Source organism: Stenella coeruleoalba (genome assembly GCF_951394435.1).
Source record: "Stenella coeruleoalba genome assembly, chromosome: 7".
NCBI lineage: Eukaryota > Metazoa > Chordata > Mammalia > Artiodactyla > Delphinidae > Stenella > Stenella coeruleoalba.
In genome coordinates, this window is record NC_137153.1 from 90615733 (window position 1) to 90641759 (window position 26027).

Below are 26027 nucleotides of genomic sequence, written 5' to 3' on the forward strand. Positions count from 1 at the left end.
TCCTCTTGAAATGGAAGGCGCAGAACCTCCCAGCTAGGACAGGACTGGGGGACCAGGGTACAATACACACGTTGGGGCAGGAAGACAGGCAGGAGTTCTCCCTGCTTCAATGTTTGCTAAGTCCTCAGATGCCTTCAGCAGTGGAGAACCAAGGTCATTGACCCTATCACCAGAAAGCTTCCAAGAAGGTGTTTTTGGGAGACGTGGATTCAAAAATACATAGTGCACAGCTGCTCTACCAGGTTTCAGGGTAGTACCAAGAGAAAGAAGACCACCATCCTGTGCACTCCAGGCCCACACACAATTATTATCTCACTGAATCTGTGAGTTACGCAGTATCGTTTTCACCTCATTCTATAATAAGAAAACTGAGGTTCGGAGAAAAGATGAGAAACTTCTTGATGTATTTTAGGAGTTATAAAACTTGCAATAAATGGTCATCAGACAACCTGCAATGTGCTATAGGTGACAATGGTGGTAGCTCTCACTTAAATAGCACTTTGTTGTTTTCAAGACAGTCTCATATCCTGTATTCCAATCATCCAGGGGTATGTGCAGGGTCCATGATAGGGTTCCTATCTTCCAGATGAGAACATGGGTCCAGGGAGATTATGTTACTTGTCCAAGACCACACAGCTAGAAGGTAGTACAGCTACTTCTAACTTGGGTCGCAACTCTAAATCCAATGCTATTTTCGTGGGCCTCTCTGCCTAATGCTGACAGTTTTACCCACAGTTTTACCTACAGAAGCAAACTACTCTTTATCTTCCCTGGTCTGGAAATTTACAAAGAGATTCTAGGATGCTAATGCTCTATCCAGCTATCCTGTTATGACCAAGATGGCATTAGCCTTTGTGACTCTAGAATAAGATGGATTCTTCCCGTAAATGGCCAACAAGCTGGGGCCAAGTTGTAAACATTATTTACATCAACCTCAGACAGTAGCTGAATCTGTAGCTGGGGTGCCAGGGAATATATGAGAAAACCAGGCAGCCTTAATCCCTGCAGCACGTGTGAGGAAATAAAGACCACCTTGACTGATGGCTGGCTTGATACGTCTGAAGAGGATTAAGTCTGGCTGCAACAGAAATGGCTGGGAAGCCAAAGTGAAGAGAACTCGATGAGGTATGGCCTACAAAGTTTAAACTTCTAATCTCCACGGACCAGAGTGACTTCGTAAGGAATTCAAGAAGAACGCAATTCGCTCAACATATAATAGGATCCTGAAATCTGAAGAATGTTTTCCTGAGGGCAGAAAAAGGCAAGAAGTGTACTGGTGCCCACTGTGGGATGACTGAAGGCTCAAGCAGACTGTGGCAGTGCTACTTTGATAACTCAGTGCTACAGGGGTATTGCAAGGGTTGATGACATTTGCAGGTGTTGACACCTACCCAAACTCATCTTCTAGCTTAACAGGTAGAAGCAAGCAGCTAAACATATCCACGCATTCATCCAAACCAGCAGACTGGCAAAGTCAGGCCCAGCAATAAATGGAGTTTAATCTCTGGAATTTAACTTGAAATACCGTCACTGGATTTTTTAGGTGATTCTCTGGCCCCCCCAATCCCTGCCCACTGTTTTTCTTCCTTTAGGGGTTTGTCTTTTGATAATAAGCTCTACTTGCATTTGCAAAACATAAAAAGTGAACTTCCAGATGGACTTCTTAAAGTGCAATCCAAACATGAGGGAAACAAGAAATCCAAAAGTCAAAGGCGAGTGGGAGGTTTTCTTCTCCTCCAAATCTCTGGGGAGTCCGATTCATTCAGCATGTTCACATTCTGGTTTAATTTCCATTTTCTATAATAAGAGATGAAGATGTAATATGTCAATGTTGATGTATCAGAGAGATGATGAATTCCAGGCTAAAACACGGCGACATCTGCTTGGAAACGAGATGGAAGAAATTAAGATGCTTACCATGATTATTTTCCTCCCGAGCAAATTTATAGTATCTTTGGTCTCAAGGGCAGAAATTCCAGACAGATTAGCTTTTCATCTCCTAGGTAACTCTCTGAACTGCACAGCTATAGAAATTCTTTGCTTTAACATTGGGTGTCCTTATTAGGGAAATATCTTAAATTCTGTGCCAACAAAGAAACTCATTGACTACTAAGCAATAATCATGAAAAAATTTATGACATGGATTACAAACAGGTGCTCCAAAGAGAACAAAAGCTGGGGTTATTCACCGCTTGGACTAACTGGAAAACATTATTTACATCTAGCACAGTACATTTTATGCTTTTAGTAAATATTTTTTCTGGGCTATGTGTCCTCATATTCTAGGGAGGGTAAGTTTGCTTAAGTACCAGAGGGAATTGGCGAATGTAAATAGAGCTACATAATAATAGGTGCTAGAGCACTAGAATTGCCTATACTATACTCATTCATAAATTAATCAACAAAAATGTATCCAGGCTCTACTACATTCCTGTGTTCAGCTCTGGAGATGCAAAGATAAATACAATATGATGTCTGCTTAGTTCAAATTTGCTTTATTTACTTTTTACAAACGTCTTAGGAAGCTGTGCAGGCATAAGCATGTCCATTTCATAGATGAGGAAGCTGAGGCTTGGTGAGGTCACATACGAGGAAGTACCAAAGTCAAGACTGGTACCCCAACCTTCTTTCTTCAAATCCAGTGCTCTGCCCACTCCCTCACACACTGGCATGATTGAGATGAGATCCAAAGGGGGTTTGGATGACCCAAGGGCAACCACTGAGGGCAACCTCAGTGCCTGAGGACATCAAAACTGGCTTTTGACCCAGTATTAACATCCCAGTGCATTCCATTTTCATTTTTTATCCAGATGTTTAGCACCGTGTAGACACAGCTATGGTCTCAATCATGACTAAGTGATACTTTTCAGGAATTACTGAAATGCTCATTGAAAAACTATTCTAATTGCATTTTGAAATGATCCAGTGGGGGAAAGTGTTTGGACCTTTTTGAAGCAGTTTCTCTCAGAATTTAAGCAACAGGAGTTGTAAAATATTCCCCAAAATATTGCTTGGCATGACAACCTCTTTCAACACAAATGAGCCATTGATAAAAAGGAATTTGTTAAGAGAGACAGGAGTTGGGGTGAAGCTCATTAGCCACTTGGTTGCCAGGGAAGCGAAGCTGCCAGAGAAGCCTGGATTGAAGATGAACACGGTGGGTGGGGGCCTGAGTACACGGGTCATTTGCAGTCAGTAGGGGGCAAAGAGGACATTTTATAGCCTTATTAGGTACAAATGATTTGGTTTTTTTATACTGGCAGAATCAATATGTAACTACTCCAAAATAACCATGATGAAATGGAAACAACACAATAAAATGGAAATGATTTTGGGGTGAGAAAAACCTAAATTGGAGGATTCCCTTACCTGTTAGTTGTGTGACTTTGGGCAAATCTCTGAACAACTCTGAACTTCCATTTCCTCATCTCCAAAATGAAGATAATCAATCCTATCTCATAGGATGATGAAGGATTTGAAAGCACTTTTTAAATGATAAAACAGTATGTGAATCCAAGTTTTCCTTTTTTATTTACAAGAGAAATTCAAATCCAAATACAGTGTTGAACATCTCTCTGTGCTCAAATATTATTCATCACCAATGCACTCTAACTTCCAGCTGCCCCAGCCTTGGTCACACTCGTGCTGCATCTGTCCTAAGAATGTATATTCAGAGTGCCTTCTGTGGGTGTTTCCCAAGGCTTCAGTTCTGTGATCACGAGCCTGAGAATGTTTGCTGCATCTCTGATTTGAGAAAGCAAGCCCTTCGATTAGTTTTCTAAGCACCATTATACAAAAGGCCACACAGAGACTACATTCAGATGTCTGACGGCCATCTTGAGCTTGACTCTTGATTTCTAACCTCTCCAGCCTGTTCCTTCACTAGCTCCTCGCACCTCAGCAGACAGCAACTCCATTCACTTTTCCCCGTCCATGTCCAATCCATCCCCCAGTCCTGTCACTGCTGTCTTGAAATACATCACTCATACAAGCTCTTCTTGCCTCCTCCCCCAGGGCCACCCTACTCCACCCCCCAAGTACCCTGGAATACTGCCAGTCTTCACTGGTCTTTTCCACCCTTACCCTTTTACAGTCTATTATTCCTGCAGCAACCAGAGTGACCCTTTAAAGATATAAGTTAGGCCAATCACAGAGACCCTTTCCTAGCTCATTAAGAATAAGGGCCAAAGTCTTAACCACGGTCTACAAGACCCCAGCTGAGCTGATCTGGCTTCCCACTACCTCTCAACTTCATTTCCTTCCGTCTGCTCAGTTAATCCAGCCACTTTGGTGCTCTAGTCCACCAATACCCTCTTGCTTTGGGAAAAATTTGTGCTTGTCATTCCCCTTGCATGGATTATTTTTATCCCAGATGCTCACGCTTCATTTTTTTCACTTTACCCAAGATTCTGCAACAAACATCATTTCCTTGGAGAAATAATCTCCTGATCTCTTCTGCTGCTTATTGTTCTTCTTAGCACTGACTTATATTATATTGTTATATTATACCGTATTATATTATGCCACACCATACTGTATTATATTATTGTTTATTGTTTGTCTCCCTACTGGAATATAAGCCCCACAGGGGCAGATATTTGGTCTCTTTCATTTGTTGCCGTATCACCAGCATTTAGATTAAATCAGTACATTGTAGATGCTTTCAGAGGCTGTGTGACACATCCTTGAAACCATCAGGAGACCAGGGCTGCCTTTCAATTGTGGGCATACTTGATCCAGCTTGGTCGATGGTATAATCGAGTTTAGAAAGAACCATGTATCAACCAAAAGGTATCCTGCCTGGAGCTGAGAAATAAGGAGTGATTGAAGAGCACGAAAGTCCTAGCTCACAGGAGTTAAGTAACTTGCCCAAACTTACAGATAAAATATAGAAAAATTAGTATTTGAACTGAAGGGGCTGAGAACATGCCACCCCAAAATATGCCACTTTGGCATATTGATTATTTTGAGCTGAAGGCACATGCAGGAGGGGTTCTCTGACCTCCCCCTTTTGACCTAAAAACAGGTTATAAAGTTTCCTGTAAGCAAGGTGACCTCCCTGCACCAGGAAAAGAACATTCTTATCACCAGGTGAGTTGACACCAAAATGGATCTGTACAAACAAACCTATTAAAATAATCCTTATATTCCATTAGTTTCCCCAATATATTTCCTAGTCACTTTTCCACAACTCACTGCCCCTAGAAGCTTAAATGCCTTTTCCTTTGTTTTGTCACTTTTCCACAAATTTATCATTCCTTGTTTAAAAGGGTATATAAGCTCTTGGTTCTAAGAGCTTCTTAGGGTTTTCATTTTTCTTATGGAGGCTCCTATGTACATGTAAAAATATTAAATAAAATTTGTATGCTTTTCTCCTGTTAACCTGTCTTATGAAAGTTTAATTCTCAGGTCCAGCCACAAAACCTAAGAGGATAAAGGAAAAATTTTTCCTCTCTTATAGAACAATACTGTAGACAATGCTACCTCCCTAATGCATTTAAACTGAATTGAACGTCCCTGCAGTAGCCCCCAGATGTAGGTGAGTTGGACCTCTGAGTTAGTTCCTGCAGTCTGAAAAGATACCATAGAATTTCTAGAGCTGATAAGCAGAGACATTGAGCCTGGACAACGATGGCCACTCCAGGGACCTCTGGTGGCTGCTACCTCTGACACCCAGGAAGCTGTGAGAAGTGTAGCCTCCTCTCAGGCCCTAGGAGGGTCTCCAAAAAGAAGATTCCAGCCTATTGGTCCAGCCTGAGCAGGTATCATGGAATTCACCCAGAGAAAAGGTGAACTTTAGCTTCATTAATGATTGTGAAATTCTGGCGTTTGGTTCCTAGCGACTGCTTCTTTCCTCTAATTCTCTTGAAATCTCTCAGCTATGAAAGCTGGTCACCAGGAAGATGTTTGTAAATATCCCTCAAGGGGGCTGTCCTCTGGGCTAGAGACAACGTCCTGACTCCAGAGGCTTACCAGGTCCTCTGAAGTTGGCAGAGGAGATGGGTCAATGTTTGTCCACATATCTAAGGAAGGAGATGTTTTCATGCAGGCACCACTAAACCTCGATAAAGGTACTTCTCGCCTGTCTTGTAAGAGGCTGGGTCCTGTCCCTTCTGTAGCTCCCAAATCCTAGCACACTCTGAAGTGAACTGTCTTCACCAAGGGCAGAATAAGTAAAAATCCTCATCAAGACGTTTTGATCTCATACAAATATCAGTTCTGATGATCTCCAAAACTCTCTCACTGTGCTTTGCACAGGCATTACCAATAACCAACGATATTGTTCTCTCCCGGGCATGCTGAGAGAAAAAGCTATTTTGCTGAAGATTGTTTCTTTGACATTCACGCTCCAACAAGGATAGTCTCTTCTGGGCCTAATTTGACTTCTTTATGTGCCAAGAGGAAACTTTCTATCTGAAGGGCAGGCATACAGATAACTGAAGAGCCTTTAGGAGGTACTTTATAATTTCCTTGAATTTCCTAGAATGTTTGGAGAATAATGTGTATTGATTAGCTGTCTCTTTCAAAATGCTTACACTTCTCCTACCCTTTTATTTTTTTAAGGGAATTAACAGTGAAGAGAAAAAATAAGAATATACCGACTCACTCATCCATACATTTCCATGAAATGTAACAGAGTCCATGCAAGGACAGTGGAAGCCAAGCGGCTATTCCTGATGAATTTGGAATTGAGGTCATGGAAATAAGAGAGATGGCAGTGATTCCTTGAGACCATGTTATAATCTGAATCTGACACTAGGATGGCCAGCGTGGTGACTGCATGGCAACTTCAGGAGGCAAGAGTTGAGATCAGGGACACGTGACCTTCAGCTGCCCGGCACAAAGGGAAGGGGAGTTCTGAGCATACCACAGACCTAGTCTGTGTCATTTAACATGCAGAGCATGACACTCCTAGGGCAACGTTCTCATAGAAAATTCTGCTTCCAACCAATGAACTGGCACAAAACAAAAAAATTAAAGCTATGACCAACGATGTCACATAACAGCAAAACAAGCAAGTCCGAAGGTTGTTTTTTTTTTTTTTTTTTACTATAGTGCCCTATGTGCAGGGCTTCTGAATTTTTTTTTCCTCCAGCCTAGGCCTTACCTGGTCACTCCAGGAGATCGACATTTTAGCATAGCAAAGACTACACATTCATGACACATTAATGAGCCATGGCTGAAGTTTTGCTAGTGGAAAGAGCACTAGATTTAGAGATAGGAGACCTGGGCTGTATTCCTGATTGTGGCTACTAGCTGCATAACTTTGCACAAATCACCTAATTCTCTTAGTCTTGTCGCTACATCTATAGAATGCAAAACCTGGAAAATATAAAGGACTAATCTTATGAAGTAGGCATTATCATCTCCATGTTACAGGTGAGGAAACTGTGGCCACACAGTTAATAAGGAAAAGAACCTAGGCAACGTAAGATTTTTTAGATTACGTTTCTAGTGTCTGTCTACACCATGATTTCCTGAGCTGGCCTTGACCAAGAAGGAGAAGGAGTGATCAGGAGTGGACTTCACAGCATGAGAAGCCCAGGAAGGGGTGTTAGCAGAGAGGGGAAAGAATGGCAGCGAAGCTACTGCTTATCCACCCAACACTCAAGTCCACTCATGCTCTTACCCCTTGGATACACTCTCTGGCTTCTAAGGTGAGGAAAAGACCAGTCCCTAAATCTCTGAGGACCAATGCAAATGGACGTGCCTCACAAGTAGAAACAAAGGCCTGGAGTCCATTCAAGGAACTAGAGCCTTTGATTTTACGTTAAATGCATTTTACATTTAATGTACTGTGAGGTGAGTAATTAATTAATGCACAGAGCATTAAAAGTCTCACATTAAACTTCACTGAGCCCAGTTTTGAGTGTGAGGTAGCAAAAAATAACAGCTCCTGAAACCATTTTCTCTTTTTTTCAAGGTGTCCTTTAGGGAAGTTGGAGTTACAACAAAAGAAGTAAAAGTTTGCTTTGGTCTTCTTTCCAGCTTTCCTGTAACTTCTGGGTCCACCCTCAGTGCCAGCAACAGCCCAACCTCCTTTCCTCTGACAAGTCTCAGTCACAGCCTCACCTCCTAAGGGAAGCCTTCCCTGGCTGCACCCAGAGTCAGGGGACCTATTCAGTGTTCCCACCCAAAGCACCAGGAATCTCTCCTCTACAGCATATCTCACGCTTCTACTTGTTCCATTAAATTTTGGTAATTATTGGTTGAGTGTCTGTCTTCCTGAGAGACTCTGAACTTCTTGAGGACAGTGACCGTATCTGTTTTGTTCACTCCTGAGTCCACAGAGCCAAGGGCAGTACCTGGCACCCAGCAGTAGGTGTTAGCTGAACTGCGCCCTGTTCATTGGTTTCTCCTTCCACCCCAAGGTCTGAATCACTCACCACCAAGAGCTATTCACAGGGCATGCATGACGTGTGGCATCGTGTTGGGTGACTTGGAGCCCAGGAACTCATCTTCACTCCCGGAGTGAGCTGGCACTGAGCCAAGAGGCACCATTGCGGCATCTTGGAAACAACACTGCATTTGTAGTCAGGACACCCTGCTTCAAACTTGTTTCCCCATCTGTAAAATAGGAATATAAACACCTAATACACCTACCTCACAGAGTTGTTCTGAAGATCACATGAGAAAAATAAATGAGAGAAGTTTCTATATCATGCAGCATCTTGCCGTGAATGCCCAATTTTTACAAGTGGCATGAGAGGAAGGTGACTTCTCCTAACCCCCACAGCAGAGCTCTCTTGTGGCTCTCTTTATCACCTCCTCCTCTCCAAGCCCCTCACAGGTGTGTGTTCCCAGAGCTCTCATGGCCTACCCCCTTATTTTACAGATGAGGAAACTGCAACCCAGACAGAGGAAGAAGTGACCTGCCCAAAATCTGACATGGAGTCAGAGGCAGAGCCAGGACTAGACCCTGGGCATCTGTGTCCTTTCCACCTATCCACCTTGGGCTGCCTCCTTCCCATGTCTCCTTGAGTCAATTTCCATACCCCTGGATGGCTCCTTCTGCCCCTTTTGAAACCATTCCTACCCTCACTACACAGACTACAGATACACAAAGGTGCCAGCTCAACTGTTTGTTAAACATGAGTTTAGTTGGGATGTATAGTTGTTAGAGGGCCCAAAATATTTTTGCCTAGGCCAGCTTGATCCTTAATACCCCTCCCATTTTCAATTCACTGATTATTTTAATGAGGCACCTTACCAGCATTCCCTCTTACTCTCTCCCTGCAAAAATAAACACATTTTTCCTCTATAGAAGAGAATTTTAGATTCACTGTTACCTGATCATTTCATGCCTGGGGAGAGGAGTCTTAGCAGATCAAAGCCCAAGTGTGTGGTGCTGAGGTAGGGACGGGGAGAGGGGGATCACGAAGGAGGAAGGGTAAATAGTGCAACAACACCAACCGAAGTAATGGCACCCATTCATTGCACTTTCTATAGCAGTGCTGTGCTAAGCCCTTAGCCTGTGCTATTTTTGTTCTAAAAACAGACAGTAACGGGGTGTACTATGTTGAATACTGCCCCCCTTAAATTCATGTCCACTTGGAACCTCGGAATGTGACCTTATTTGGAAATAGGGTCCTTAGAGATGTAATTAGCTAAGATGAGATCATACTGTAAAAGAAGAGAAAACAGAGACACAGACACACAGGAAGAACAGCATATGACTACAGAGGCAGAGACTGGAGCGATCCTTCTACCAGCCAAGGAATGCCAAAGATTTCTGGCACCTGCCAGAAGCCAGGAAGAAGAAAGGGAGAACAGTTCTCAAGAGCCTTTGGAGAGCGTACGGGCCTGCTGACACCTTGATTTTGTACTGCTAGCCTCCCAAACTGAGAGAGAAGAAACTGCCGTTGTTTTAAACCATCTACTTGGTGGTAGCTTGTAACAGAAGCAATAGAAAATGAACAGAGGAAGTATTAAAACTCCCACAACCTAGATAAAGTTAGAAAGTGTTTCAAATCCAGCATCTTTGAACTTGGTAACAACAGTAGAAGGAAGCGGGGGGGATTCCTATGATTAGTCTCCATTTCATGGATTAGGCAACTGAGGCCAGAGATGTAAGACAAAACGCCACAGTCACATAAGAGTAAGCATTACAGCTGAGACATCCATTTCAAGTCAGGCCCAGAGAGATGCTGCCCTAAAACACAAATACCCTTCCCATTGCCCATCCTTTGCTCCCTCCTCCGAACAGAGGGGGAAGATCATATCTCTTTCCCAGCATCATCTGGGGCAGGGCACACTTCACAAAAGCATGAGCTCTCAGGCTCCTCCAGCCCCTCAGCCAGGCCTGTTTCTGGGTGGCAGGCCCACCCTTCTTAGATCTAACTTCCTAATTCTGACTTGCAGGGACCAAAAGAGAATCCAAAAAACTCACAGATCTTTGGTAAACTAGGAACATAGACTTGATCTAATAAGACAAAATTGGACTACATTTGAAAAAAGTAGAGCGCAGTCAGCTTGTTATTTGGCCTTGAATGTGAAAACACTTCAACAAAAGTGGTTTCTCCTTATCATTAATTCTCTTAAAGAGAAATTTACCTAAAAGTCATCTCCCTTAAAGTGTTTTGAAAATTAGATGAGATTAAAACGAGGATGTTAAAATGAAATTAAGCCATTGTTTTAGGAGGCAAGATTTTAGCTAACTGACCTGGAGCCTTGAATGTCAAGCTGAAATTTTCTAACTATTCTAGAAGCTACAGCAGAGATCATCAAAGGGCTGTGAGTCAGGAGTGATGTGCGCTCTGGAAAGGCTAACTTGGCAGCCATGAGAAGGATGGATTAGAGGAGAGACTGGAAGACAATTTGAGGAGGTTGTGGTAAAGGTCCAAAGGAGAGAGCTGAAGCCAGGGCTGAAGTGGGAGAGGATGAATGAAAGCGGAGATCAAAGACACATGGCTGGGCTTCCCTGGTGGCACAGTGGTTGAGAGTCCGCCTGCCGATGCAGGGGACACCGGTTTGTGCCCCGGTCCGGGAAGATCCCACACGCCGCGGAGCAGCTGGGCCCGTGAGCCATGGCCGCTGAGCCTGTGCGTCCAGAGCCTGTGCTCCACAACGGGAGAGGCCACAACAGTGAGAGGCCCGCGTATCGCAAAAAAAAAAAAAAAAAAAAGACACATGGCAGATGTACAATGGCATTTACTCATGGCTGATTGTGGGGAATCAAATGGGATAAAGCCTGGATTTTAACAGTCAATGAAAGTGAAAGGAGGAGAAGGAGCAAAGGTAGGCAGGAGGATGAGTCTGGTTTTGTCAACAAGGAGGCTGATGTGACCATGGGAACCCTGGCCAGTTATTTGAATTGTGGTCTTCTCATTTCTGGACTTTGTTTTAGCGACAGAAATATAAACTCCCATCTTATTTAAGTCATTGATATTTTGGAGTTTCTGTCTCTTGCAGTCAAATATAAGCCTAATATCAATATTGGGGCTCTTTCCCCACAACTACAATCTCCTTTGAAAAGATAACACTTCATCCCCAGAATGTTCATAGTTTTAAAAGAAGCTGCTTCTCCCTCTCAGAGTTCTCATATTCAACCTATCGTCAAAGCTTACAATTTCTCCTTTGAAGATAACTTTTAGATTTGCCTTTCTAGTCTAGCATTCTTGATGATGCTCTTGTCTATGTGACCACTCACCTGGTACAGCATCCTCCTCTCCATCCCACCAATGCAGACACTGCTAATGGCCTGTCGTACACTGCCCTGATTGACAGCCCTGCAACCTGCCCCAACAATTCCAAATGCCCCACCTGACTTTCAAGATCCTGCCAAATCTGGCTTTGACTGATCTGACATTATTTCCCACCTTTTACCGACATGAATTTTAGTTCTAATCAGACCAGTCTTCCTTCCAAAATACTATACCCATTCTGAGCTCCACAATTCACTCTACTTATTCTACATGGAATAGCTTCTCACACTTCACTTGGCTACAGTGTGTATTTAGCTATCTCCATCTTTCAAGGACTTGAACAAATTAGCCACCAGTTAGGAGCAGGTATGACTTGAACCAGGACAAAAATCCAGTAAGGCTACAGGCAAGCTCCCAGCCAGATATCATAAGCAACTAGAAAGCAGAGATCCCATCCAGTACCTCCTCAACATCAACCCCTTCCCGTAGTTCTGAGAAAAGTGGTCAATACTGAATCTGGAGAGATTCTCCAAATGTGGGAAGAAAAATAATGCAAAATGAAAGTGAAATCATTTAAAGATTTAGAGACAAATAACTAAAACTAAAACTAAGTGATAGGCTCTCCCACATAAATATAATTGGATTTAAAAACTAGAATCTACCACCTCATACCCTTTAGGATGGTTACCATCAAAAAATAGAAACTTACAAGTGTTGATGAGGGTGTGGAGAAATTGGAGCCCTTGGGCACTGCTGGGAATGTAAAATGGTGCCGCCGCTGTGGAAAACAATGTGGCAGTTCCTCAAAAAATTAAAAATAGAATTACCATATGATCCAGCAATTCCACTTCTGGGTATGTATTCAAAAGAATTGAAATCAGGGTTTTGAACAGATATTTATACACCCATGTTCATAGTAGCATTTGTTCACAATAGCCAAAAGTTGGAAATGTCCATTGATGGATGAATAGCTAAACAAAATGTGGAATATACATACAATGGAGTATTATCCAGTCTTAAAAAGGAAGTTCTGACACATGATACAACACGGATGAACCTTGAGGACACTAGGTTAAGTGAAATAAATCAGTCACAAAAAGACAAATAGTGTAATCCACTTATATCAAGTACCTAGAATGGGTAAATTAATAGAGACAGAAAATAGAATGGCGGTTGCTAGGGGCTAGGCGGGGGAATGAGCAATTATCGTTTAGTGGGTTCAGAGCTTCTGTTTGGGAAGATTAAAAGAGTTCTGGAGATTAGCTGCATAACAATGTGAATGTACTTAACACTACTAAACTGTACACTTAAAAATGGTTAAGATGGTAAATTTTATGTTGTGTACTTTACATCAATTAAAAATAAATGTGTTTTTTAAAAATTAGAATGTATAGTATTTGGTGTTCAATTCTGGAAGCACATTTGAATCACCTGGGGAATTGTTAAAACAAGACATTGATTTTTCCCTCCCCTCCCTTTCTCCTCCCCTAGAGATAGTTATCTAATCAGTTTGAAGTAGAGTTGTGGATGATTCTAATGTGTACCTACAGGAATCACTATAGCACAGGAATTAGGAAAAAAATGTCAGTGATCTCACACATACTTTATAGACATGGAGTCTTAGAAGAAATGTGTGAGAGCAACAAGAAAGAGCTTAGACTTCAGTTTAACATACCTGAGGTGGATTCCCACCCTACTACTTCCTAGCTTTGTGACACTGGGCACCTTATGCTTCAGTGCCTGGCAAAGTACTCAGTGTCTAGCCTGATGCCTGGCACACAGGAAGCTATCAATAAATATTAGATTAAAAAATAACACATCTCTCTGGGAGCGTAATGACAATATTGTTACATTAGTCTGAGAATTAGCTACTAGAAACAATAAAGGTAAAGTCCCGGGCTTCCCTGGTGGCGCAGTGGTTAAGAGTCCGCCTGCCGAGGCAGGGGACACCGGTTCGTACCCCGGTCCAGGAAGATCCCACACGCCGCGGAGCAGCTGGGCCCGTGAGCCATGGCCGCTGAGCCTGCGTGTCCGGAGTCTGTGCTCCGCAATGGGAGAGGGCACAACAGTGAGAGGCCCGCGTACAGGAAAAAAAAAAAAAAAAAAAAGTAAAGTCCCAAAATAGCACATGGCACACAGTAGGCATGCAATAAATGACAAATATTATTACAAATATTATGGAAAGACCTTCAGAGATCATTTAATTCAACCTCATTTAGCAGATGAAAACAATGGGGACCAGTTAAGAGAAAGGATTCTTTACCCATGGTTCATTTTATTATATAATAGCCTTCCACGATTTAAACTTCTGTTCTCTGATGTTGCCTACACCAAGACTTCCAAATATCAACATTGCTGTTCAAACCATCACTTATGACAAGAATTGGGATGTGTTCTGATAAACCTGTAGGTGCCTTGCTCAGCAATGTTACATGGGCAGAATGTATCTCTTTATGACAATCTGTGGAACATCAAATCTTAGACTTGACACTCCACAGGTCTGAGTCACTATGTATCGAAGGCAATTTCCCTGGGTTCCCTGGGGACTAAATCACTCCTTGCTGGTTTTCAAGGGTTTTCTCTAAAATGAGGCTTCAAAGCTTCCAAACTGTCAAGACTTCAGTGACCTACCAACCAACCGTGGTGCTCCATGGCTCTCAGTTATTCACTGACAGCCCCTACACAGTGTGGTCAGAGGAAGGTACTCAGACCACCTCTGGGGCCCATTAAAAATGAAGATTCCAAGACCTGAGGTCAATCCTGCAGCCTCCATTTTGCCAGACTCCCAGGTTACTCTTATGCATGTTAAAGTTGAGAATCATTGTCATTCCAGGAACCATCTGGCAGTTCATTCATTCCAGTGTTCAATATTTTACTGAGCAGGTACTCCATGCAGGCCCTGTCTTTGGCACTATAGACAAAGTAAAAGAAGACATTGTTCCTATCCTCAAAGAACTCAGAATCTGCTAGGGGATAGACAAACTACAGGTGATATAGTACAGTGTGGTCATTCAATCATTTCATCATTCACCAAATAAATATCAAGAGCCCACCACATTCTAGGCATAGATTCACATACAGAAAGGCTGTACGGTATAGTGGTTAAGCCATGGACATGGCATCTGCACTGCCTAGCTCTTATACTATCAGCATGACCTTGGGCAAGTGACTTAACCTTTGTATGTCTCAGTTTCCTCATCTGTAAAATGGATACAATAATGACACTTCTCTCACAGGATGACTGTGATGATCCAATGAGTTAATAGATGTAAAGCCTGGAATAGTCTCCTGGCACATAGTAAGTGCTGAGTAGATTTCTATAGGAATCTAAGCTTCATGAAGGCCAGGATCTTTGTCCCTTTTATCCCTAACACGTAAAGTGGTACCCGCCACATAGGAGGCAATTACTAAATAATTGTTGAATGGATAAACGAATTTCTGTGGGAGATTGCCATCAACATGGCAAACTGAGCTGTAATTAACTGATTCTTCTCCTCACTTTCAACACATATATGTTGAGAAATATAAATAAACATTTAAAAATACATCTATGGTCTCAAAATAAAGATAAATCCTCAGATACTGAAAAATCAAGGAAAGAAATCACAAGTATAAGTGTAAGCAGAAGCTGGCACATTAGAAGTCTCAAAAATTGCCAATTCTAATGATGGTGGTGGTGATGATGGTGATGATGTTGATGCAGCTGCCTGAAGATGACGGCTGGATGAAGATAAGTCTTGAGAAGAATTACGGGGCACAATCTTCCTAGACCAACTACATGGGAATTCATTCTCCCTGCTTTTGTCTGTGATAAATATCACCCACATATTTACCAAATAGATTTCAACATCCATGAATGTGGAGCTGCCTAGCTCATCTCTATCTCACCTGTTCATCACATGATCACTGGATTTCATACACTAAACTAGTCCCAGAAATTTCCCTGAGGCACTTTTTCCTGGTCCTGGGTCATCCATATACAAAGTTGTAAACTCACAGACTCTAATGTTTAGAAGAGACATAACATGTCAAGAAGTTCAAACTCTCAGCCAGTGTTTCACTTCACTGCTCACCACAGCTGCTAAGGTTGCTCAGCCTACTGATCATATCTAAGGAAAGGATTCAAACTTTCATGAGTTTGTTAGAAGAGATTAACATTGAGACTTCTTACAGCCTGCTATAACCTGTTCTAGCTCTAGCTGCTTGGGATACCAATCTATAAGGGATGATAAAACATTAGAAAAATAGTAATATGGCACCTGAAAACTCAGGTTTCTACATGAATCCTTTAAATAACTGGCAAAATGTAAGTGGGACCCGCTGAAAACAACGTTAACACATTGGAATAGAAATTTAAAAAGTGTTCTCAACTGGCGTTAGCCAATCCAAGGTGAGCATTTTCATTTTTTGCATGTGCAAAGTATACGGTGAAACTACTGGATACACCACCAACTCTGAGACCAGCCAGTTAAAACCAAATAGTTCACGGTGCAGTGCCGTTCACTGGGAATGAGGGATTCGTTTTATTATTTCAAATGTAAACACTTGGCCTTTCTCACCTTCTGAGATGGCCCGCCCTCTGTCTGTGGAGTGTGTTTCTCTCTAAATAAATCCACTTCTTACCTATTACTTTGCCTCTCACTGAATTCTTTCTGCGATGAGACATCAAGAACCTGAGCTTCATTAAGTCCTGAAACCAGGTGTGTGATCTCAGTTGGAAGACTGTGGGTTTTGGCTGGGTTTGAGTCCTGGCAGCGTGGGTTCAAGTCCCAATCTGGGTTTTGGCTGGGTTCGAGTCCCAGCAGTGTGGGTTTGAATCCCAGTCTGGGTTTTGGCCGGGTTTGAGTCCCGGCCGTGTGGGTTCAAGTCTCAATCTGAGGTGCACGATTTCAGCTGGTGACCACGAAGGGACAGTGATAAGGTAAGAAAATGTTTGAGAGTTAGGTCTTGGTCCTACAGAGGCCCATGGGATGCCACAAACCAGGCACACTGGGGAGGAAGCTCTGCTGCTGTCTGCTCATTTTTGACTGGCAGGTCAACCCCATATACTTATGCATATCCAACAGCAGGTCCAGGACAGAATTGTTAATCTCTATACTCTTCTCCTTGACTCTGAGGTTTTTCTCCTACATTCTTGTGTTCTTATTCATTCCTGCTCTATTTCTTTCTTTCTTCTGTTAACCCCAGAAGACCTGTGTGACCACCAAGGTGTACTCTTTATTGCTTTTACTCCTCTCCCTCTGACCCTTACAAATGCTGACCCTTTATTCCCAACTGATAGCTAGACCAACTCCTGCTCATCGTCAACACTGTTGGGGATGTCTTCTGTGACATTTTTTTTGCGACTTTTTGGGAACTAACACTGGCTGGGAGACTACCTTGGAAAGGATAGCGTCTAAAATCATAAGTGCAAATCTTCTGACCAAATTGCGCAGTGGATTTTGACTTAAGAGTGGAATTTTGGATAGCCTGGGAGTTAGAGACGTCACCTCAGGCTTGTATGAAGTGGGTCAGGCTGCATCAATCCCAACCAATACCCCTCTGGGCCATATACTCTGGGATTGGGAAAGATGTGGACAACAGGAATTAAAAGGAAAAAACTTATTAGGTTATGTAATCAGGTTTGGCCACAATATGAGTTAGGAAATTTAAAATGAAGTGAAGTACCGTATATTCAAATTTTCATGGCCTTGCATCTAGGCAATGAAATCCAAAAGGAATTTAAGGTGTGTATAGCTCAGAGGGATAACTCTAGGAAGGACACAGTGGACATTTTAACTGACCCACCCTACAGGGCCATGGATCCTGAACAAACGTGGATCCCTCCTCCTGCTAGGTACAGGTCCTTTTGACTATGCATTTCATAGCTCAGTCTGCCCCAGACATCAGGCGTGAAATTCAGAAAGCAACTGCTGGTCCTCAGACTCCAGTGATTGTTTTGTCCCAATTGGCTTATTTGGTTTTCAGTAATAGGGATATGGCCAAAAAGACTGAACGCACCCAGAGAAATATGAAAAAGGCCCAAATGATTGCAGTGGCTTTGTCCACTCAGAGACCACTAAAGGGGAAGCCGGTTTTTCTGGACCAATCTGGCCCTGGCAGACCACAAGGCCCATGGGTACCCACACAAGGCCAGCATACCCTGTGTGGACAAAAAGGGCACTGGAGTGAGGATTGTGATCGATGTGCCCTTTGCATACAGCCAGGGCATTGGAAGAGGGAATGCCCCAGATGCCAGAGAGCGAAGGGGGCCCCTCGGCTATTGATGGTTTTGCAATCAGAAGACTGAAGGGGCCCAAAGCCGAAAGTGGCTCTGCCTAGAGATACCAACTACATAACTAATGTCGAGCCTTGGGTGGTCATTGATGTGGCGGGCCACTTGATAGAATTTCTTATAGACACTGGTGCAACCTTCTTGATCTTAACCCAAAGGACTGGAAACTCTGGCAATCATAAGGAATATGTAATTGGGTTGTCAGGGAAGAGACACAGGCACACTTCCCTGGAACTCCTTTTGTGCAAGATCAACGGCCAGCTGTTATTACATGCCTTTCTGTTTGTGCCTGACTGTCCCATCCCTTTAGTGGGAAGTGATTTATTAACTATGTTAGGGGTCACTCTGTTTCTCGAGGGGCAAGGGAACCACCCTCATCACCAAATGGTTCTAACAAAAAGCAAAAAAGAACAGATAAAATCTGAAGCTAAAATAGAAGCCATAGTAGACCCTGGAATGTGGAATATCGAGGTTCTGGGCTTAGCCAAAGATATCCAGCTGGTGATTATTAAGTAAAAAGGGTTACACAGTGTCTAAATATAAGGTACAAATTTCTTAAACCTAGGGAAGATCCTCAAAAATGTTTGTAAGTAGATTATCAAAATAGGAGGCCACTGGTCTGACTAAACTGACCATAGCTGATATTCAGAGCCTGACAGGAATTCTGGAAGAGGCCTTCTCCCCTCAGCTAAATGAGGAAAAGTAAAACTTTCCAACTTAGGTGAATGGGTATGTCAGTCCTTCAGTATCCTTGAGGTAACCACCCAATTCTTTGACAAAGAAAACAAAACTGTCCTTGTCTTACAAATGTAGTCTTTATAGGGCCAGAGGTGTGGCTCCAAAAATAATCCAAAACCCAGGAATCCTTTTACCACTCCTCAAACCTCCCCTATTTATCTTAAGAGGCTTGTAAATATTAAACAAAGGGGAAACAAAGTCATCTCAGGAGGAACTTGCCTGTACCTTTGAGATGCAAATGTCCTATCTGGTCTTCTCAGGAACTCTTCTCTCTGCCATCTTTTTAAACTGCAAATTTTAAGAAGAGGGTAAAGTAATTTAGAACTTGACTTGTCAAGGATAAATAGAAATCTTAAGTGTCTTGTCTGTAAACACTAGTTCCATCTGCTAGATTGATCTGTTCCATCTGCTAGAAGCCCAATTTGAATCCAACCCCTTGTAACTGATGGCTTTTATGTTGTACCTGACTTAGGGCTGAAATTTTGGAATGGGAACTATGAGGCCTCTGTGTTTGTTTGTGTGTTCATATGTATCTATATGTGCGTTGTAGGTATATGGTATTGCCAAAAATTAATCGTAAAAGAGCTCTACTTAATTGTTTTTTTAAAATTAAGCCCTTATGGAAATACTCAGAAATAGAAAACAATCTGGCCAGAATAAATTTCAGGTTCATGTCATCTGGAAAATATTTAATACTAAACTGATATCTGCTATTGAAGGTGGCTTAAACTTGTTGGTTTGATTAATATAGGCGTGTTAGAGTCATCAATGCTAACTATATTACTTCTGTTGTACCTAGGTTTATTAGAGGTCAAATAAGACCTTATTCTATCTGTTACAAATTTGTCAACAAGAGAAGTAATTCAATGTGAAAAAAACTTTTAAGAAAAGTAAGATATGTGTTTTTAGTAAGAGAAGGTGTGAAGAATGAAAAATACTGAAAAGAGTTACGCATGATCAGAATTTTCTAAGACTGGATTGAATTTAGTTGGGTAAATGGATTTTGTTAGGAATGGGCCAGCACAAGACTGGATTTGGTTTCTTCCTCCAAAGTATTCTTGAAATGCTGCTTTTGACAACAGATTGTGTGAGTTTCTTTGCCTTTAAGTGACTTGTATTTGCTTTTGAGATCTTTTGTAACTTTGGTTAAGGAGTAAGTATTGTCTCACAGTGACCTATGATCTTATTTGATCAAGTATTTTAAAACTTTTTGACAAACTTCCCAAATATCAAATTTTAATTAAGTTTCTTTTGATTTCCAGCTAACTTTAGGGTACTTTATAGGTCCCCTGAGGTATCTTAAAGAGAAATATATAACTAGGATTATTTGGTATGTTAAGTTAAATGTAATAATTCGTAATTCTGGTTATTGTGACCAAGTTTCTTTATCGATTACACTGTAATCAGATGTTTAACCATGACTTTTAAGTCTTTTGTCATTTATAGATATTTTTGTACTCTGATGCTGTTACAAAAAGTGCTTCATCATCAAAGAGATTCACAGAAAGGCTATGGAAACAATTACAACAGTTCCACACCAAGATGATGGCTATGTGAGGATTCCAGCCCATACTGACTTAAAACAAGGAGCTGCCCTGCCCCTGGAGCCCCTAGATCAGGCATCGGAGATTTTTACTCCCTGACAGACAAGGTTGATGCCCCTACTCAGCCTTGAAGCAGTTACCGAAGACAGACCATCACCCTTCTGCTTCCCATAAGAATATGGGAGTAAACTCTCTGAGGGGGAAATAAAACAGGAGGGAAGGAGGCAGGGCACAACCTTTGAAAGAATGACATAGCCCGAGGACATGACATAAACTGATCAGAACCAAATGGGTCCAAGATGGCGGACAAGTCAACTTCCACTAGACCTTGAGCCTCAGTATACACTCACATCAACAAGCTAAATGACACACCCACAGGTGCCATGACAGTTCCAAGACCAACCATAAGGATCAAAAAGTGGGCGGTGGCCCAATTCCTGGAAATCCCTGCCCCTTCCTAAAATAGCTGGAATACTCCTCCAGCAATTTTAGCCTATGAAAATAGCACTCATTAGCCTATGAAATTACCCAGTTCTATAAAAACTGACAACCCCATACCCTGGTGCCTTTCTCACTTTCTGAGATGGCCCACACTCTGTCTGTGGAGTGTGTTTCTCTCTAAATAAATCCACTTCTTACCTATCAAAAAAAAATATGAACACTTTAATATACCTCCCCCAAAGCTGATCTGATTCTGAACAATCATAATTCCTAGACAATTCTAAATAAATAAAATTGTTAGGATACACTGAGTAGTCTCATTTTTAACATAAAGAGGCACACCATTTTTACTACCAGAAAATCAGTTTCTCCCTGAACCTTCTAAAATATTAAATATTTAGAGATTCTCCTCTTCAAAAGCACCCACTTGTCTCTGTCTAGCCCTCGTTCTGTCATTGGAAACACCCTCTCATTACCTGCCTCCAGCCCCCCAAACATCCATATCCATGCTTGGTCGGCCTCTGAAAACCAACTTTGCTTCTAGACAGTCAAGGATTCCTGGAGGAAAGGTAACTACTGGGTGACCTCAGTTCCCCTGCCCACTGGCAGAGGCAGCACAGTACACTTATTAAGCCCCAGGGTCAGGCTACCTGGGTTTACTTGCTGGTTGGAGAATGCACATCACCCCTCAATAACCATCTGACCCTGAGCAAGTTACTCAACATCTCTGAGTCTTTTACCTCCTCTGTGCCACAGGGATGACAGTCATAATACCTTACTTATCGTGCAGTTATGAGCTAAAATGAGGGAACACGTGGAAAGCATATAGAACAGTGCTTGGCACAAAGTAAGTGCCCAATACGTACTAGCTATTTTTTACTGTTGTCACTGTGCCCTCTTTGATCCTAGATGACTCTTTCCTCTCCACTCTATCTCAGGTTTGTGTCACCTCATAACCAAATTTCTGCCATGATTTGAGGCTAGGACTATGGAGATACAGTAGACATTACGGAAGATTTCAAGAAGGCAATAACATTAAAGTTGGACAATAAAAAATTTCTTTCCCTCTATTTGAGTGCTTATCAGAAAACTGGAAAAGGAAGAAATTAAAGAATTGCATAATCCCCTTAAAATTCTCTATAGACCAATCACGGTCCCTTCAACTTCCATCTATATATTATCAGATGGGTATATTTAGTACTCTCTCTCCCCATCCCAATATGTCACATCTTCCCAACCTTGTTTATTTGTCAGAGCTTTCCCCCTAACTTTATCTTTTCTAAACCTTCTCAGCCCAAACGTATGCCATGTGCCAGCTACAGTAACATCAGGGCTTAGCGGAGAGGAGTTATAGAGCCCTCTATTCCTAAGAATACGAGTAACTTTGAAGAAACCACACACTAGACTAGGTAAAAGTAAATACCTATAAATACTAGTTAGCTAAAAATAAAATAAAATAGCTTATTGGACTCAAATTGCTTTTTATTTGTGCCATTTCTGTCAGTGTCACACATAAATTTTAATTATACTAAAAGAAGAATTAAGGAACAACTGTCAGGCAGACAGACTGAAAGTGACAGGGTTGCTGTAGGTTATGAATGTTGTTCACTGCACAAAGGCAACCAGCTGAGGGGTTAGCGGGGCCTGAAATCCAGCTTCTCACTCAAAAAGCCATGCATCCTGGGACACGTGGAATTTACTCAGAAGGGACATATTTTTCTACTTCATACAAAGACACCATATGGGCTAGGAGTGGTTACATACAGGGTTATTTAGTAAATAAGCAAATATATTGAGGATAACGGGACCCAGATTTCTCACTGTCAGAGAAAAGAGTTTCAAATATGGAAAGGATGTTGGGTTGGTGGATGTATCAATGTGAACTCATGACATTTCATACAGATCGATATAATTTATGTGAGTCTGTGAAGGTGTGTACATGAATACATTTCCTAGCTACTTCCACCAAGTGGGTCTAGAATCCATGATATACCAGTAGCAATGATCATATTAATATTCTCTGATAAAAGGAATCAGAGCCCATTGGAAAGATAGAGGATTCCAGGGCTAGGACAACGAAAATACAAGATGAGTCAGGAACATCTTGTGGTTCTAGAAAGTAAGAAAGTGCTCAAAAATCTTGGGAACGTGTCAAAATTACAGAAGGCTAGCTTGAAAGGGTTCCCTCCTTCCACCTGTCTCTAGTCTCCCAAACACCCATACCCATGCTTGCCAAAATCAGGGAAAATATGAGAATCAAAATAACTATTGACAATCATAGATTATAACTCATTAAATAAAATTATAATCTAGTAATTCATACTGACACAAACGAATGAATAAAAAATAAATGGGAGAGAGGGAAAAACTGTACCTTAGAATACCAACTAATAAATACAGAATAATAAAAGTTAGAAAATTGTCATTTGGTAACTATCAGAGTAATAATTCAGGCAAAATGATCAATGGATGCTTACATTAATGGGTAAAAATTTAACGGGAACAGGATATTTCATCCCAAGGTATAACCCCATAAAATATTTATCAATTAGTGAATACAAAATACTTATTCATTAACGACAAAATCACTATTAATCTTTTTTTTAACATCTTTATTGGAGTATAATTCCTTTACAATGGTGGGTTACTTTCTGCTTTATAACATAGTGAATCAGCTATACATATACATATATCCCCATATCTCCTGCCTCCTGCGTCTCCACGCTATCCTCCCAATCCGACCACCCTAGGTGGTCACAAAGCACCGAGCTGATCTCCCTGTGCTATGCAACTGCTTCTCACTAGCTGTTCTACATTTGGTGGTGTATATATATCCATGCGACTCTCTCACTTCGTCCAAGCTTACACTTCCCCGTCCCCCCGTCCTCAAGTCCACTCTCTACGTCTGCATCTTTATTCCTGTCCTGCCCTTAGGTTCTTCAGAACTTTTTTTTTTTTTAGATTCCATATATATGTGTTAGCATGTGGTATTTGTTTTTCTCTTCCTAACTTACTTCACTCTGTATGACAGACTCCAAGTCAATCCACCTCACTACAAATAACTCAATTTCGTTTCTTTTTATGGCTGAGTAATATTCCATTGTATATATGTGCCACATTTTCCTTATCCATTCATCTGTCGACGGACACTTAGGTTGCTTCCATGTCCTGGCTATTGTAAATAGAGCTGCAATGAACATTGTGATACATGACTCTTTTTGAATTATGGTTTTCTCAGGGTATATGCCCAGTAGTGGGATTTGCTGGGTCATACAGTAGTTCTATTTTTAGTTTTTTGAGGAAACTCCATACTGTTCTCCATAGTGGCTGTATCCATTTACATTCCCACAAACAGTGCAAGTCAGTTTCTTCTTCTCCACACCCTCTCCAGCATTTACTGTTTGTAGATTTTCTGATGATGGCCATTCTGACTAGTGTGAGGTGATACTTCATTGTAGTTTTGATTTGCATTTCTCTAATGATTAGTGATGTTGAGCATCCTTTCATGTGTTTGTTGGCAATCTGTATATCTTCTTTGGAGAAACGTCTATTTAGGTCTTCTGCACATTTTTGGATTGGGTTGTTTGTGTTGTTGATATTGAGCTGCATGAACTTCTTGTAAATTTTGGAGATTAATCCTTTGTCAGTTGCTTCATTTGCAAATATATTCTCCCACTCTGAGAGTTGCCTTTTCATCTTCTTTATGCTTTCTTTTGCTGTGCAAAAGCTTTTAAGTTTCATTAGGTCCCATTTGTTTACTTTTGTTTGTATTTCTATTTCTCTAGGCGGTGCGTCAAAAAGGACCTTGCTGTGATATATGTCATAGAGTGTTCTGCCTATGTTTTCCTCTAAGAGGTTTACAGTGTCTGGCCTTACATTTAGGTCTTTAATCCATTTTGAGTTTATTTTTGTGTTTGTGTTAGGGAGTGTTCTAATTTCAATATTTTGCAGGTTGCTGTTCAGTTTTCCCAGCACCACTTATTGAAGAGGCTGTCTTTTCCCCATTGTATATTTTTACCTCCTTTATCAAAGATAAGGTGACCATATGTGCGTGGGTTTATCTCTGAGCTTTCTATCCTGTTCCATTGATCTATATTTCTGTTTTTGTGCCAGTACCATACTGTCTTGATTAGTGTAGCTTTGTAGTAAAGTCTGAAGTCAGGGAGCCTGATTCCTCCAGGTCTGTTTTTTGTTCTCAAGATTGCTTTGGCTATTCTGGGTCTTTTGTGTTTCCATACAAATTGAGAAATTTTTTGTTCTAGTTCTGTGAAAAATGCCATTGGTAGTTTGACAGGGATTGCATTGAATCTGTAGATTGCTTTGGGTAGTATAGTCATTTTCACAACATTCCTTCTTCAAATCCAAGAACATGGTGTGTCTCTCCATCTGTTTGTATCATCTTTAATTTCTTTCATCAGTGTCTTATAGAATTCTGCATACAGGTCTTTTGTCTCCTTAGGTAAGTTTACTCCTAGGTATTTTATTCTTTTTGTTGCAGTGGTAAATGGGAGTGTTTCCTTAATTTCTCTTTCATATTTTTCATCATTAGGATATAGGAATGCAAGAGATTTCTGTGCATTAATTTTGTATCCTGCTACTTTACCAAATTCTTTGATTAGCTCTAGTAGTTTTCTGGTAGCATATTTAGGATTCTCTATGTATAGTATCATGTCATTTGTAAACAGTGACAGCCTTACTTGTTTTTTTTCTATTTGGATTCCTTTTATTTCTTTTTCATCTCTGATTGCTGTGGCTAAAACTTCCAAAACTATGTTGAATAATAGTGGTGAGAGTGGGCAACCTTGTCTTGTTCCTGATCTTAGTGGAAATGGTTTCAGTTTTCCTCCACTGAGAACGATGTTGGATGTGGGTTTGTCATATATGGCCTTCATTATGTTGAGGAAAGTTCCCTCTATACCTACTTTCTGCAGGGTTTTTATCATAAATCGGTGTTGAATTTTGCCGAAAGCTTTCTCTGCATCTCTTGAGATGATCATATGGTTTTTATTCTTCAATTTGTTAATATGGTGTATCACATTGATTCATTTGCATATATTGAAGAATTCTTGCATTCCTGGGATAAACCCCACTTGATCAAGGTGTTTGATCCTTTTAATGTGCTGTTCAATTCCGTTTGCTACTATTTGGTTGAGGATATTTGCATCTATGTTCATCAGTGATATTGGCCTGTAGTTTTCCTTTTTTCTGACATCTTTGTCTGGTTTTGGTATCAGGGTGATATGGCCACATAGGATGAGTTTGGGAGTGTTCCTCCCTCTGCTATATTTTGGAAGACTTTGAGAAGGATAGGTGTTAGCTCTTCTCTAAATGTTGATAGAATTCACCTGTGAAGCCATCTGGTCCTGGGCTTTTGTTTGTTGAAAG

The 26027-nt window shown here is 41.3% G+C and overlaps 1 long non-coding RNA gene across 5 annotated transcripts in view; it reads right to left on the minus strand.

The window, feature by feature from the left end:
- Window positions 1-26027, minus strand: part of LOC307188747 — a 292437-nt gene that overhangs the window by 238141 nt on the left and 28269 nt on the right. For all 5 annotated transcript variants that reach the window (XR_013829050.1, XR_013829051.1, XR_013829052.1 and 2 more), the window contains exons 2-3: window positions 18883-18945; window positions 8388-8568 (exon numbers count right to left, since the gene is read on the minus strand). This is a non-coding gene — a long non-coding RNA (uncharacterized lncRNA). The remainder of the gene's footprint in view (window positions 1-8387; window positions 8569-18882; window positions 18946-26027) is intronic.